This window comes from Anomaloglossus baeobatrachus, chromosome 6 (genome assembly GCF_048569485.1).
Source record: "Anomaloglossus baeobatrachus isolate aAnoBae1 chromosome 6, aAnoBae1.hap1, whole genome shotgun sequence".
Classification (NCBI taxonomy): domain Eukaryota; kingdom Metazoa; phylum Chordata; class Amphibia; order Anura; family Aromobatidae; genus Anomaloglossus; species Anomaloglossus baeobatrachus.
In genome coordinates, this window is record NC_134358.1 from 103,320,643 (window position 1) to 103,337,817 (window position 17,175).

Here is a 17,175-nt window from a genome sequence, read left to right on the forward strand (position 1 = left end):
GAGCAGCAGCAGCCGGACCCGAGCAGAGGGGTGAGCGCGGTGCTGTCACCCTCCTCCCCGCCCGCGACAAAGACACCAGTACTGTTATGATGTGACAATGGCTATATTTGTTATTATATACATTGTATATTTTGCCGACAGTAGGGGGAGTTAGGGTTAATGTTGTGATTAGCCCAGTGTGGGAGGGGTTGAAATGTAGGGACAGAGACTGTTTCTTGCCAGGAGGTTAGATAGGGCCCAGCATGCAGTAAGAGCAGACCTAAGGTCTGACTAATGAGCAGAGCCACATGATGTGGGTGTGCCTGAGGTGAGAGGAGAGCGGGACAGTGGAGATTGTGTGATCCTGAGTAAGAGAAAGGCAAACAGAAGGATAGAGTGTCAACCAGAGACGGGTCCTGGGACAGAACACCTAGAAGTACGGCCCCGAGTCAGAGAGGTAATGGACGGGATGGAACAGAGAAGGTGCGATGAAGACTATACCCCATGCAGGAGTGCCAAGGAGTCAGAAGAAGAGAAGCTAAGGACCAGCAAAGCTTTGTACTGTGTCTGAAAAGTCGGTTTTGACCACATATGGGGGTATTGGTCCACTCAGAAGAAATTGTTTAACAAATTGTGCAATTCGTTTTCTCCAATTACCCTTTTTGAAAATTAAAAACTTGGAGCCAAAAAAAACATTTTAATGGAAAAAATGCACATTTTCCATTTACTCAGCCCAATAGTCTACAATTCTGTGAATCACCTGTGGGTTAAATAGGTTGAAATTGCTCACTACATAAATTCCTTGAGAGGTGTAGTTTCCAGAATGGGGTGAACTTGTGGGGGGATAATGCTGTTTTGACACATCAGGGGATCATCCAATGTGACATGAAGTCCGCTATCTATTTCAGCCCCTTTTGTGGTCTGAAAATTTAAACAGCGCTCATTCCCTTCCAAGCCCCTCCGTGCATCCAAATTGTAGTTTTTCACCACATATGGGGTATCCTTGTGCTCAGGTGAATTTGCACAATACATTCTATGGTGCATTTGCTCCTGTTAGCCTTGTGAAAATTAAAACTTCGAGACGAGAGCACATTTTTTTGACGCAAAAATGTCTTTTCTAATTTCCACAGCTCAAAGTTATAAAATTCTGTGAAGCACCTGGGGTTCAAGGTGCTCGCCAAACATCTAGATAAATTCCTTGAGGCATCTAGTTTCCAAAATTCAGTCACTTGTGGGGGAACTCCACTGTTTAGGCACCTCAGGGGGGAAGGGGGGGGGGGTGTCACCAAATGCAATATGGCGTCTGGTAATGATTCCAGCTAATTTTTTGTTCACAAAGTCAAATGGGGCTCTTTCCCCTCTGGGCCGTGCCATTCGCCCAAACAGTAGTTTTCCACCATATATGGGGTATCGGCACACTTAGGAGAAATTGCACAATTCATTTTACTGTCTAATTTCTCCTGTCACCTTTGTGAAAATTAAAAATTGTGGGCTAAAGCAATATTTTTGTTAAAACAAAAGTAAAATTTTCATTTTTTCCTTCCACGTTGCTTTAATTCCTGTGAAGTGTGATGCCCTGGACTATCCAGGTCGTCCCAGGTAGACACAACAACACTACACACCCCCCTTCCCAGTTAGGTAACAGCAGTCAAACTAAAAGCCTTGTCACCACCCTCCAGGTTTGAAGTCCACACCAGGTGGGGCGGAGCCAGGCGGTTGGCTCCACCCACCGAGGAGTTCACAGGCCTGGAGGCGAGAGAAACAGAGTAGTTGGAGTTGTGAGGAGAGAGAGTGGGAGTCAAGTTAAAGTCCAAAAGCAGACCTGTGCTCAGGCCTGCCAAAGACTACTCCGGTGGCTGAGTTGGAGCCCAGTCACAATTGGCAAGGAGGTAGACGGTAGTGGCCGCCTGCAGGAGACCGGGAAGACGACCGGTGGAACCGTAAGGGACCGGGACAGGGTAGTGGCCCGCCGGAACCGAACCGGGGAGCCAACTGGATATCGGAGCACCAGGCAGGGTACTCAGACCCCGAACTAGGCTAGAAGCCACCACCATAGTCAAATTAACTGATTGCGGTCTGGACCTCAGGGGTTCATTCCCACCTAAGTCCGGATTGAAGGCAACAGCCCAACCATTCCGGATAAGTGCCACCGCCAAGGGCCAGAGATGCAAAGGGCCAGCGTCTGCGGGCAAACGGGCTCCTACGACAGATACACGCCGGGGAGCGGACTACCGGTGCCTAGGCACAGGAGTCAAGATTCACATATATAGGTGCAGGAGAAAGGCGGACATTACCAACCTAACCTGGGAAAAGCTGCAGCCGGCTGCGGGCCCCGTTCATCACTCCGTTTGGTTTACCAGTGACTCCAGTGTCTTGTGTCAGAGTGAGTACACCAGTGCCATCAGACGCCGCGCTGCACCGCAACACTACACCCTGCACTCGGGCCTCGGCCCACCGGACCCCGGGACCAACTACCCCTACCCACGGAGGGGTCAACACCTAGCTGCGCTATTACACCGCTCCCGGGATCCCCATACCTTTGCCGCAGCGGTGGTGTCCACAATCACCACAACCCGTGGGTGGCATCTCGAACTATCACCTCAAATCCAAACACCCCGAATCCCCGCGTGTAGCGCCAACTCCCTTGCAGAGCGACGTGACCCCCGGGTCCGTGAGAGGCTCGAGCCACCACCCGCAGTGCGAGCACGGATCCGAGCGGCTCGGCGGTCGCAGCCGAGCCCGCGGGGCGGTACAGAAGCACCTAAAGGGTTAATACATTTTTTGAATGTGGATCTGAGCACTTTGAGGGGGGGGGGGCAGATTTTAGAATGGTGTCACTATTGGGCAGTTTCTGTCACTTCAAATGTGATGTGGTCCCTAAAAAAAATGATTTTGGAAAATTTGTTGGAAGAATTAGAAAGAGAGGAACTGAAAAGATAAACTTTTAACATCCTAAGGAAAAAAATATATACTTTAAAAATTGTGCTAATGTCAAGTAAACGTGTTAAATGTAATTTATCAACAATTTTGCGTGATAAAATTATTTGGTTTAAGGGCATAAAAATTAAAAAAGTGAGAATTGTAAAATATTCATATTTTTTGTCAAATCTTTGATATTTTCATAAATAAATGCAAATCGTATTAACCAAATTGTACCACTAACATAAAGTACAATGTGTCACGAAAAACAATCTCAGAATCGCAGCATCTATTGATGTATTCCAGAGTTATTACATCATAAAGTGACACTGGTCAGAATTGAAAAATTTGGCTCTGGCAGGAAGGTGAAAAGAGGCTGTGGGGGTGAAGGGGTTAATGTTGGAATGTATTGAAGAAACATTAGAATTTCATTCTTTCTTTATCTATATCAGAAAAACACTGATGACACATTGATGGCACACTGATCCAAAACACCGATGACGCCGATACTTTTTTTTTCACGTACGTGTTTTATATAGGTGTGTGAAGGGAGGCTTACGAGGAGTATGAGCACTGTCCGTAAGGCCTGCGCCACACATCCGTGCCTCCGGCACGTGTTTGTCATTTTTTACACGTACCGGCGGCACGGAGACACTTTAACCAATGCTACCCTATTGTAGCAGGCACACACAAGTAAAACCACACGGAACGTGTGTCCGTGTGCGTTTGTACGTGTGTGCGATTTTCAAAGCGCTGACATGTCCGGTTTTTCGCCGGCAGCACGGGTGTTACACGGCCCGCACCCGTACTACACGGGTGTAGTGTGGATGCGGTCCCGTGTGACACGCGCCGGAGAAAACAAACATGTCAGTGAAAAAAAAAAAAAACATTAACTCACCTTCTCCAGCCCTCCTGTCTCTGCCGCTGCTGCCTCTTGCTGCCGACCGCCGCTCATTATTCTCATTGAATATTCACTTCACAGCCTGGCAGCAGAAGCAGCGGGGAGACGGGAGGGCTGGAGACCGAGGATCAGCACCACGGACAGCAGCGCGGACAGCAGGAAGGACCAGGTGAGTATAATAATTACTGATTCTACGTGTGCTATCGCGGATAGCACACGTAGAACCCACGTGTCACGCACGTACCAGAGACACGTACTTACCTGCACACAACACGCAGGGAAAATACGTGTCTCTCGGCACGTGCGTGAAATTCACGTGAGTGTGGCAGAGGCCTAACATGCAGTAAAGTGTAGGAAGACTTGGCATCTTCTTTTTATGGTGGCAGTCGGCCATTTTGCCTAAAGGGCCATTTATGGTATGCCTGCTTCTATTTTCAGGTTGTTACGTAGAAAAATGTCCTAACAATTCGAGTAATTTTCTATCTTCATCACTTGTTCAGCCAAGTGCGTATTATAATTATCTCAATGTGTTCTTGTCTGGATTTGCCCAAAGCTGAGAAGACCTCTTGCTTGTGTCATAGATCACTTATGTTATATACAGTTGAAACCACAAGTTTACATACACTATCTATAAAGACACATCTGCATGTTTTTCTCACTATCTTACATGAAATCAAAATAAACCTTTCCCGTTTTAGGTCAATTAGGAACCAAAATTATTTATATTTGCCAAATGCCAGAATAATGACAGAGAATGTTTTAAGGCGTTTTTATAACTTTTTTTTTTACATACATTCCATAAGTATTTGGTACCATTGCCCTTAAACTGTATGACTTGGGTCATACATTTTGGATATCATTCCTCAAGCTTCTCACAATATTTAGTAGGAATTAGGGTCCATTCCTCCTGACAGAACTGGTGTAACTGAGCCATGTTTGTAGGTCACCGTACTCGCATCGGCCTTTTCAGCTTTGCTTATAAATTTTCAATAGGATTGAGATCAGGGTTTTGTGATGGCCACTCCAAAATATTGACTTTGTAATCCTTAAGCCACTTTGAAACCAGTTTGGCAGTAGCTTCGGGTCATTGTGCATTTGGAAGACCCATTTCCGCCCAAGCTTTAACTTCCTGGCTTATGTCTTGAGACGTTGCTTCAGTATTGCCACGTAATCTTCTTTCCTCATGATGCCATCTATTTTGTGAAGTGCACCAGTCCCTCCTGTAGCAAAACAACTAAACAACATGATGCTGTCACCCCCGTTTCACAGTTGGGATGGTGTTCTTAGCTTCAAAGCTTCTTCCTTTTTCATACAAGCATAACGATGGTCATTATGGGCAAACAGTTCAATTTTAGTTTCATCAAACCACAGGAGGTAGCACACATGTTAGATAAGATAGGGAGGAGTCACAGATGGCCAGTGGGTTGGTTAGAGAGATGGGCCTGGTAAGAGGGAGTTCTGAAGAAGGGGTTCGAGGACTAAAGACATGGCACAATGTCAGGAGCCTACTGCTAACCCTGGTGGGGTCAGAGAAGTCACACAACTAGACAGCCCTCGGGGCTCAGAAGTGGACAGCGGTGAGAAGAGTGGGGGATGGTAGACACAGTTGCCTGGCAGCTTGTGGACTAGTTCCAAGATACCGGGAATAGGTCGAGTGAGAGTACCCAAAAGAAACAGTAAATGCAGAACCGTCAGGATTGAGGCCATATCTGTCCTAGTGTGAAAAGAATAAACTGCTCAAGTCTTGGTTTGCCAAGAGTACTCCGGTGTCATGTGTTTGTCTACTGTATCTACAACAGGGACCAGCCACGGGGTGATGGACTCCAACCAGAAGAAAGCAGTAAAGGTTACACACCCCACCCACAGGCATACACACACACACTGACTCTTTCTAGTGGAGGAATACAGAGCCCCCATGGCCCGGTGTTCTTACCATCCCGCGAATGGCTTTGTGAGCAGGGTCACTTCCGGCACACCCCTTCAAGACAGGCTGTGGGGAAAACGCCTTCGATGAAAAGACTGTGACACCCCAGGGGGCCGGGGGAGATTACTTGTCACCTGGCTGGTGCAGGTCAGAGGATGTCACGGGTAGACCTGGCCGGTTTCGTGACCCTGAGGTGTACGTGGAGGGAGAGGGGGTCAATAAGGAAGATGGTGGAGGTTGATTTTGTGACGTCACCTGCGGTATGCGGCCAGAGAATTAGCCGCCGCTTCTGTCACTGTCCTCCGGGACAGATGGTAGTAGCAGCCGAGGTGTTTCTGCTCCCCACAGGTGGAGTGGGCCCCGGGGAGGATGATGAGGAGAGTAGTAATGGCGGGCGCCAAAGCGCCATGCGGCGGCACCGGCAATGATAGGCGGACACAGTATCTGAGGGTTCCAGGTGTTTTACTCACTGTTCTTTAAGCAACCCGGTTGCCGCTCCGGAAGTACTGGCCACAGCTGTGATGGGCCCCAACCGATCCCGAGCAATTCGATGTCACCACCGGTGTTCCCACTTTGAGTTCTTTCTGGTTGGGGTCTCTCCAATCCCGGTGTATGTGGAATATGGAACGGGTCACGGGTGTTTTCGACACTCACCACGGACCCTGGAATCCCATTTAGCTGTAGAGAACCCGGATTGAGCTGGATGTTCCAAGCCACGAGCCCTATGGTGCTCCCAGAAGTGTAGAAGAGGTAGAAGAGAGTGGACCGAGGTCCCCAAGTGCGTCTCACCCCAAGCGGTGCCCGGGGCTAACTGACTATGTGTGAAGATGCTTCTTCCCTTTTCCCCAAGTGGTGCCCGCCCCCCAGGTGGCTGTCCTAGTGGCCAGGAAAGTCCCATGTCTCGTGGTGGCAACCCCCAGCCTACCCTAGTCCTTCCCCTCTTTGGGAAAGCACATAACTGTTTGTGGTGTGTGAATGTGAGAATCACCAGCGATTAACTTCTCCTTACCGGGGATGAGTACTACATTCTAAGGGAAATGCAGTAACCTGTGGCAACTGAAGCCTCTGGGGCGCCACATTCCCCCACAGCAAATGGCAGCAGTCCCAGGCTGCAAACAAATAAAGTTAGTACACCACACACCACAATTTTTGTATGCAATAACAAGTTAACAATTTTCCCTTTATGGGAGGTAGCATCAAAGATTTCAACCTTGTACTGGTTAGCAAGAAAAATCAAGTGCATCAAGAAAAACAAACATCAATATCGCATGAATAACAGTTATTCTTGCTTGGCTCGTGGTGGTACCAGAGGGCTGGTCCCAGCCTCTTGGCTCTGGGCACGCAAGGGACATCACGGGCAAAGTGTCCAACTTTGTCACAGCCCAGGCAGATCGGCTGCCCATCAGCATCATACCGGTCAGGAACCGGAGGCAACGGGTTCCTCCCATATCGCCGCCAAGGAAGGTCGTCAGCACCGGAAGCCAGTTCTATGGTTGCAGGTTACTGAGCCCCCGGCCTGGTTTGGACCGCTTTGATCAAAGTGGCCATGTTTTGAATCAGTTTCAGGACCTGGGGCTGCAGTCGAAACAAGCTGTACAGTCTATCTTTGAAGTCACTCAGGTATGCAAATCTCCTCAGTGGACAAGTCCTTGCAGGCAAAGGGTGTCCTGCTGGTTTCCGGCGGTGGGGCTCTCCTTCGCGCTCTTTCTGGGCTCCACCCACGCTTTCACACTCTTTTTGGGTCCCTCTCACGATGGCACGCCCTTTAGTTTTCCACTCTGCGCCAGTAACAGTGACTGTCATTTTTCAGAGACACAGTTCAGCACAGTTCTATAAGGTGCACAGTACCCGATTGTTACGGGCACACTATCCTGTTCGTGACGCCAAGTGTGACACCCCAGGGAGATTACTCGTCACCGGGCCGGTGCAGGTCAGGGGATATACGGGTGGCCCTGCCCAGTTTCGTGACCCTGAGGTGTACACGGATGGAGAGGGGGTAAATAAGGATGATGGCGGAGGTTGGAGCTGCGCTGTACAGAGGTGGGGGGATTCTCCTTCCACTGTTGCACTGCATGTTACATTAAGGGAGAGGTTGAGGGTGCAGGTGGAGGCCCTAGAGGAGGTTGAGGAAGCAGAAGCAGTGTAAGAAGCAGTAGATCCATAGTTTTGTACTGCAAGCTTTTGGGATTTCAAGACTTCTGTAGCGCAAGGCACAGCTTTATTAGAGAAGTAATGGCGACTGTGCAACTGGAATCAGGATCTTATCATACATCAGATTGCAGATATCAAGGTATCATTTTATTCAGCTTCCGATGACCTACATGCTCATAAAGAATGCTTACGAAGGTTGATCCTACTGATATATTCCCTTTAAAATACCTACATTAACAAACAGAGATGGTAATCATCCTCCTCAGGCCCAACGCCGGCTTCCCATGACTGGTAGGGTCTCTCTGTTTTGGATGTAGCAGTGGCATAATTTTGAGGGCACAAACACTGCCATAGCCTATTACTGAGCTCATTGATTATCTACAACAGTGATGTATGCTATCAATATGGCGTCACCAACAAAGCCAAAACACCGAGCAGTGGTGAGAACTCAGCATTGGACCCCAGGAAGATGACTTCCTTCATTGTTTGTTATTTTAGGTATTTTAGAGAGTTTTGAGTTGACTTTCCCGAGAGTGGGAAACCTCAATAATGTGGACCTGTGACTTTTTAAAAAAAACTGAGTTAAATATCTTGTAAAATCCCAGAGCTCCCCTGATGCTGCTACTCTTTTACATTTTTCTTTGTGTCGCTCCATTGTAGAAATATTCACAGTCAGGGCTGCCGTCAGAGCATTACAACCATGACTGGTGTATGAGACCCTGTAAAGAGAGAGGCCTGACTGGGCCCATGGTAATTACTTAGCTTTGTTAAGTCTTGGCCCAGCCGGGCCCTCCTCCATGATAACCCTCAACTAAACACTCAAAATATAAATAGCCCTCCAAATAGTATCATGGCCCCCACAAAGTACTCTTTTTGATTATAAAAATAAATACTCACCGCTCCCCATACCCCTGCTGCTCCACTCTCTGCAGTGTGGGCTGCGCTGCTCGACACAGCAGTCGCAATGTAATGACATCACAACCCTTTTCCATCATTGATTTTAACTGTATGTATCCAGGAGGCTGATAGAGGTTGAAAATTGGGCTAGGCGGGCGCTGGCACCTGTATAATAGGGGGGCAGTGCCCCATGGTGTAAATATGCTATGTTTTATTTATTTACTGTCATGTATTATAAATGCATGTGGAGATATTTAATTGTTTTAAAAGGAATGCCCTTAAGGTGTAGCAGAGCAAGTATTGTGCAACAGGTTGCCAAAGGTTGTATCTGTTGTCAGGTTAGCTGATGGTAGAGCGAGTAAAGCGGGCTTTACACATTGTGATATCGGTCCCGATATCGCTAGTGTGGGTACCCGCCCCCATCTGTTGCGCGACACGGACAAATCGCTGCCCGTGCCGCACAACATCGCCCAGACCCGTCACACATACTTACCTGCCCGGTGACGTTGCTGTGACCGGCGAACTGCCTCCTTTCTAAGGGGGCGGTCCGTGCGGCGTCACAGCGACATCACTGAGTGGCCGCCCAATAGCAGCGGAGCGGCGGAGCTGAGCGGGATGTAACATCCCGCCCACCTCCTTCCTTCCGCATAGCGGCCGGGAGGCAGGTAAGGAGAGCTTTCTCGTTCCTGCGGTGTCACACGGAGCGATGTGTGCTGCCGCAGAAACGAGGAACAACCTCGTTACTGCTGCAGTAACGATTTTTGAGAATGGACCCCCATGTCACCGATGAGCGAATTTGCACGTTTTTGCAACGATGCAAAATCGCTCATCGGTGTCACACGCAACGGCATCGCTAATGCGGCCGGATGTGCGTCACCAATTCCGTGACCCCAACGAGTTCGCATTAGCGATGTCGTAGCGTGTAAAGCCCCCTTTAGAAGAGATGTTAGATAAGATAGGGTTAAAGTATTTAAGGGAAGTGTGAGGATTGGCAGAGTGGATGGTTGGGAAGGGGAGCTCCAGGGGGAGTCAGTGAAGAAGTGGGTTCACGGTGAAAAGACATGGCCTCGGTGCTAGGGCCGATCATAGAACACGTAGTTAACCTCTGGAGGTCTGGACCCTACGGCTCACCCCAGTGGGCTTAGAGAGTTTCCCAGCTAGAGAAACATCAGGGCCCAGAAGTGGACGAAGCTGTGCGGTATTAGGGGGAAGAAGGCATAGACACCGGAGTATTGAGGGTGCGGTCCAAGATATTGGGAGACAGAACAAAGAATAGTACTCCACAGAGAGAGGAAGGAAGGTCATGATTCTCATAATGGTGTGAAATAAAAAGTAAACAAAACTGGTTGGCTAAGTGAACTGTGGCGTCGCGTGTCTTACTTCGTCGAGGACCAGAAGCAGGGGTGACGGACACTGGCTTGAAGCAGCAAGTAAGTGTCGTGCACCCCAACGAAAGTAAGTTCTGCACACAGAGTCTCCTTGGCAAAGGAGAACGGCCTCCTCACAGCCTTGGCCCCAGCACTTTCCTTGACCAGGCCCCCCTGACTCATGGGCCCCATAGTGGCCACATGATCTGCCGCTATGAGTTGTATGTCACTTTCTGGGTGATACTGATGCATACTAGATTTTTGAAGGTCCATCCGAGGGCCCTCATTAATCGCCAGAATTTGTGACTTTCCATGTGAATGTCAAAAGCAGGAGGACAAAAGGAGTAAAGTGCAAATAAATATTTTATTGAGGAACAACTGGCATCATTAAGATCGGCAGCAATCTAAGCCGGTTATGTAGATAGTAATTGTAAAAGTACAAAATACAAGTTAATGTAAAAAAGAGTAATGGAGACTGACAGTCTGGGTCCTAAAGTGAGTCATATTAATATTTAAACGAGAGCACCCCAAATACAAGGATCATAAATACAGGGGTTTATAAGTAAGTTAGTATGCACAAAGAGTCGTACAGTCCAACACTGAGTAGACTGCAGTGATAAAATTGTACACTCTAAGATAACAGAGAAATGCTACATGTATAAAGACATAATAGTATCAAAAATATCACCGGTATGCAATTCACAAAGATGCTGGTAAAAAGAAATATAGAGACTCTAAAAGTGACACAATAACACTATAAGGGTATGTGCGCACGTTGCTTTTTACCTGCTTTTTACCTGCTTTTTTGCTGCTTTTTCTTCTGCGCTGTTTAATGCCAAAATGGATGTGTTCTTCTATTCAAGCAAAGTCTATGGGAATTTGGGTTTCTTGTTCACACTATGTTGTTCAAAATGCTGCCTTTTTGTGGCAGAACTTTGGTCAAAAACTCAGCTTTTCAAAGAAGCAACATGTCAATTGTTTTTGCCATTTGGGTTTTGCACTGCAAAGCTGAGTTTTTGACCAAAGTTCTGCCACAAAAAGGCAGCATTTTGAACAACATAGTGTGAACAAGAAACCCAAATTCCCATAGACTTTGCTTGAATAGAAGAACACATCCATTTTGGCATTAAACAGCGCAGAATAAAAAGCAGCAAAAAAGCAGGTAAAAAGCAGGTAAAAAGCAACGTGCGCACATACCCTAAATGCAAAACCATGTCTGTATTGAAATGCAGAGATTATCCACAAGGTGGTGCTCACAAAATGCCAAATGAAAGACAATAGTTGTTAGGGACACCAGGTAAGGCAGGAAGACCCAATCAATTAAATAAACATATCCATGGGGGTTACAAAACAGGCTTAAAAAGCAGCGAAGAGGACCCCCTGGAGGAAGAGCCCCGACGCATACGTTTCACGATCAAACAAGTGAGATCATTTCATCAGGGGGGAGGTGGAACACCATACAACAGCCATGTGCATTTATACATGGCGCTCGGTCGCTCCAGCTGCTCCGCCCCCACAACGTCAGCGCGAATGGACCAATTGCGGCTGGTTCCTGACGCTGTCAGCCGTCAACGCCCATAATTGGTAGCGCGCATGCGCGGAAAACGGGGATGCGTCACCCGGAAACCGCGCCGACAGAGCCAGGCCAGCAGGCCATTGATGCAGTCGCGCGCGACAGGGGGAGGAGGAGCGGGAGCGAGCACATGAAACAGAAAGTAGGTAAATACAGGCAGTGTGACACAAGTGGGGAAGCAAATCAATCATAAGCAGCACAGAATTTTCGGTATCGCTTCCAGGCATCCCAGATGTGGCACACAACAGGAGGTAGTGAATAAGTAATATGTCCATGTCCGTCAGCCGATGCCAAAGAGATGTCAGTTCCATTTAAGTGCCAGCAAAAGGAAAAATAAATGTATCTAAAAATTAAAATAAACAAAAATGAAATTAAAAACAAGGCACAAAAACCAGGGGGATACAAGAAGAAGGCGATCATCGTAAGAAGGGCGCAAAACTCAGATGCTCATTCAGCCCCCTTGGGGATAATGTTCCCAAAGTATAAATCCAGTGTGTTTCACGTTGGGCAAGTATTTTGCGTACATTCCCACCCCTCGCCCCCCCATGTATGACATCAATGCCCCTGATTTTCAGGGACGTTGGGTCACAGTCATGGAAGGCATGAAAGTGGCGAGGAAGAGTTTTTAAGGTGGAGATGTCAACCACTGTCCGGGCGGCTGCAATGTCCCTCACATGCTCCCTCACGCGTCTGCGCAGTTCTCTGCTAGTAAGGCCCACATATATCATGCGGCACCCGCACGTGGCATAATATACCACATTGCTGGTACCGCATGGTACGTAATGGCGAATATCAAAACTGCGCAGACCATCCGCAGAGGTGAAGGAGGAAATGCAAAGGACATTGCTGCAGGCCAGACAGCGTCCGCAAGGGAAACAACCCCTAAGGGGAGTACCAAGGTCCAGAAAGGTGGTAGGTCAGTTTGGAACATAATGGCTCCGTACAAGCATGTCACGTAAATTACGTGACCTGCGGGGCGTCATCAAGGGGCTTTTGGGTAAGAGGTCACGTAAGGTAGAATCAGAGAGGAGAACATCCCAGTGCCTGCTCAAGATGGATCGCATACTGGACCACTCATGGTTATAGGTGGAAATAACACGAACCTGGCCAGGATCCGAGGAACTGCTGGATTTAGCCCCATTATCGTATAATAAAGTAGATCGAGGGGTATGCTTCGCCCGTAAATAAGCCCGCTTAATGCTCCTATTTCTGTAGCCCCGCTCCTGAAACCGAATTTTCAACTCTGCCGCCTGCTCCTCAAACAAAAGGTCAGATGAGCAAATACGTTTCCATGTGAATGTGTTGCGGCTTCTCTATTCTATCATTATGGGACTGCCAAAGAAATCTGTGTCTTATAGACTCTGATTCTTGCAACATACGAAACTTCAGCCATTGGCATATATGTAACCAAACACCTTAAATCTTTTGGGCTGAAACACTGTTACTGAGGAAAAACAATACACTTTCTTGGTTATTTGACCTCCCCCATCAAAAAAAAACCAGTACCACACCCTGCATCTACAGTCATGACTGAAAATGTAGGCATCCTTGAAGTTGTTGCAGAAAGTGAAGTATTTCTCCCACAAAATGATTGCAATTACACATGTTTATTTCATTTGTGTATATTGGAACAACACAAAAAAAACAGAAAAATGGGAAAATAGGACATAATTTCACAAAAAAACAAAAATGGGCTGAACAAATTTGTTGGCACCCTCAACTTAATATTAGGTTGTACACCCTTGGAATAAATAACTGTAATCAATCGCTTCCTATTACCATCAACAAGCTACTTACACCTCTCAACTGGAATTTTGAACTTTTGTTTAGGCCACGACTGTGTATTCTTACCTATTGCACTAAAAATGTACATGATTACCTTGTAACAAATCACCAATGTCTCCTTCCAACATGTTATGGCCCCCAAGAGACCTGAGAGAATGAGAGACCTGTGCATTCAGTAGTTTGCATACGCAATCAATCACTGTAGGGTCTCTTATCTCCCTCTTAAACTTTCTGGCCACCGCACCAGGGCAATCTGGAAGAGCCAGAAGTGATGCGTCTAATGTGTTGGGCCTTCCCAGCCTGATAATATCAGCCCCTAGCTGTCTGCTTTACCTTTGCTGGTTATCTATAATGAGGGTAATTATTTATTAAGTTAAACCAAACTAAACACCCATTTGTGCAACATGAGAGGCACTAAAGGGTGCAAGTGAACAATACACAATGTACTGCAATTAAACACTGCCTATATGCCTGCTCTAATCTAAGCTCTGCTTTCTATATCAACTCTCCCTGAACTGCTTTCAGATGAGAGTGGGCCAAGTGTCTCATATAAAAGACCCGATGATATGATGTGGCCGGCCAATCACGGTAATGCCAGTAGCCAAAATGGCTAAGGCATTACCATGCATGACAGGCAATTCCCACAAATTTATTGGCTGTGTAACAACCGCAAAAAATGCAGGGTGGGGACTTGAGCATGGCATTGGAGCAGTTGCGATACTCGATTGAGTGACGAGCACGCTCGCTCAACACTAGTTTACATTGACATACAGTTAGGTCCAGAAATATTTGGACAGTGACACAAGTTTTGTTATTTTAGCTGTTTACAAAAACATGTTCAGAAATACAATTCTATATATAATATGGGCTGAAAGTGCACACTCCCAGCTGCAATATGAGCGTTTTCACATCCAAATCGGAGAAAGGGTTTAGGAATCATAGCTGTGTAATGCATAGCCTCCTCTTTTTCAAGGGACCAAAAGTAATTGGACAAGGGACTCTAAGGGCTGCAATTAACTCTGAAGGCATCTCCCTCATTAACCTGTAATCAATGAAGTAGTTAAAAGGTCTGGGGTTGATTACAGGTGTGTGGTTTTGCATTTGGAAGCTGTTGCTGTGACCAGACAACATGCGGTCTAAGGAACTCTCAATTGAGGTGAAGCAGAACATGCTGAGGCTGAAAAAAAAGAAAAAAATCCATCAGAGAGATAGCAGACATGCTTGGAGTAGCAAAATCAACAGTCGGGTACATTCTGAGAAAAAAGGAATTGACTGGTGAGCTTGGGAACTCAAAAAGGCCTGGGCGTCCACGGATGACAACAGTGGTGGATGATCGCCGCATACTTTCTTTGGTGAAGAAGAACCCGTTCACAACATCAACTGAAGTCCAGAACACTCTCAGTGAAGTAGGTGTATCTGTCTCTAAGTCAACAGTAAAGAGAAGACTCCATGAAAGTAAATACAAAGGGTTCACATCTAGATGCAAACCATTCATCAATTCCAAAAATAGACAGGCCAGAGTTAAATTTGCTGAAAAACACCTCATGAAGCCAGCACAGTTCTGGAAAAGTATTCTATGGACAGATGAGACAAAGATCAACCTGTACCAGAATGATGGGAAGAAAAAAGTTTGGAGAAGAAAGGGAACGGCACATGATCCAAGGCACACCACATCCTCTGTAAAACATGGTGGAGGCAACGTGATGGCATGGGCATGCATGGCTTTTAATGGCACTGGGTCACTTGTGTTTATTGATGACATAACAGCAGACAAGAGTAGCCGGATGAATTCTGAAGTGTACCGGGATATACTTTCAGCCCAGATTCAGCCAAATGCCGCAAAGTTGATCGGACGGCGCTTCATAGTACAGATGGACAATGACCCCAAGCATACAGCCAAAGCTACCCAGGAGTTCATGAGTGCAAAAAAGTGGAACATTCTGCAATGGCCAAGTCAATCACCAGATCTTAACCCAATTGAGCATACATTTCACTTGCTCAAATCCAGACTTAAGACGGAAAGACCCACAAACAAGAAAGACCTGAAGGCTGCGGCTGTAAAGGCCTGGCAAAGCATTAAGAAGGAGGAAACCCAGCGTTTGGGGATGTCCATGGGTTCCAGACTTAAGGCAGTGATTGCCTCCAAAGGATTCGCAACAAAATATTGAAAATAAAAATATTTTGTTTGGGTTTGGTTTATTTGTCCAATTTCTTTTGACCTCCTAAAATGTGGAGTGTTTGTAAAGAAATGTGTACAATTCCTACAATTTCTATCAGATATTTTTGTTCAAACCTTCAAATTAAACATTACAATCTGCACTTGAATTCTGTTGTAGAGATTTCATGTCAAATCCAATGTGGTGGCATGCAGAGCCCAACTCGCGATAATTGTGTCACTGTCCAAATATTTCTGGACCTAACTGTAGTTCAATGTGGCAAATGCCGGAGATATGGGGGTTCCTGGGTATGACCTTCGGGGTCAGAGAAAAAGAGGAGACTATGTGTCGTGGAAACCACTTTCTTGGGAGAGCTAATTTAGGGTGAGATACAAAGTGATCTCCAGATCTGCCAATGTTGGTCCAATTAATAGCGATGCATTGGAGACAAACACACGAACACACAGTTAATGTCCGTGTACCAGGCTTTGTCTGAATCTCAGATGCCCAGACAGTAGTTTATTACAACCACAAAAGAAAAGGGGACGGCTTAGTACATGACCAAAAATGGAATGAAAGTTGAAAATAACAAAATCGTAAATCATGGATCGGCTGCATTCCTAAAAATCTAGTTCTGTCCAGTTTTCTGGACCTTCATTAACAAAGACATTTGAGACAAAAGCATCTTTATAACAAAGAGTACACCCTGTGTTATTGCTTTTATGAATAACACTTATGAAGCTAATATAAAAATACAAAATTATCAAAGATATATAGATATATAAATTGCTTAAATGATAATCAAACTTAATATAAAATATTAACCATAACAATTCCTCCCTTTTTATTATTTACAGACAATTTATCCATTAGCTATATCCCCATGCTGTGACAGCATGAAGGGGCCAACCCCGTTCACTGATAGATATCTTGTTTGTAAATTTCATCATATATATATTTACTAAGGGAGCACTTTGATGTTTTGCAGATGTGTTAACTGACGGCCTGTGATGTTTGATCTTACGAGTCTCTTTACATAATGTTGTCACAACAAATATACCAATTCTTGCAGCTACATACACTAGTAGTATCAACATTCCCATCTGTAGAATGCCCATCAGCCACCCAGTGATACCTGAGAACCAAATTGTCGGATACATTTGTCTGCAGCTCGGTTATATAGGGAATGTTTAGGTAAAGCACTTATATCTAGAACACCATGAGGAAATATAAAGGTAGCGGCATAAGGCATGCAGAGGTGTCGATCCCCTCTGCACTCCGGGAAAGTCATTTATAGGCCTGGTGACCACATACTAGATATAAATCCTTAGGAATTGTGCAGTGTATTATGTCAGTGGTTCTCCCAACACAACACATATCAGTCAAACATCCTTTGCTTCGAAGGTTTGGCGCACCAATTTCAGCAGTTTTTTTTTTGAGACAGACCTCATTCCTTCAGGATGTCTTAGACTCAAAATGTTAGTTAAATTGGTAAAGTTGTTCACAAGTCTACACAGAATGTG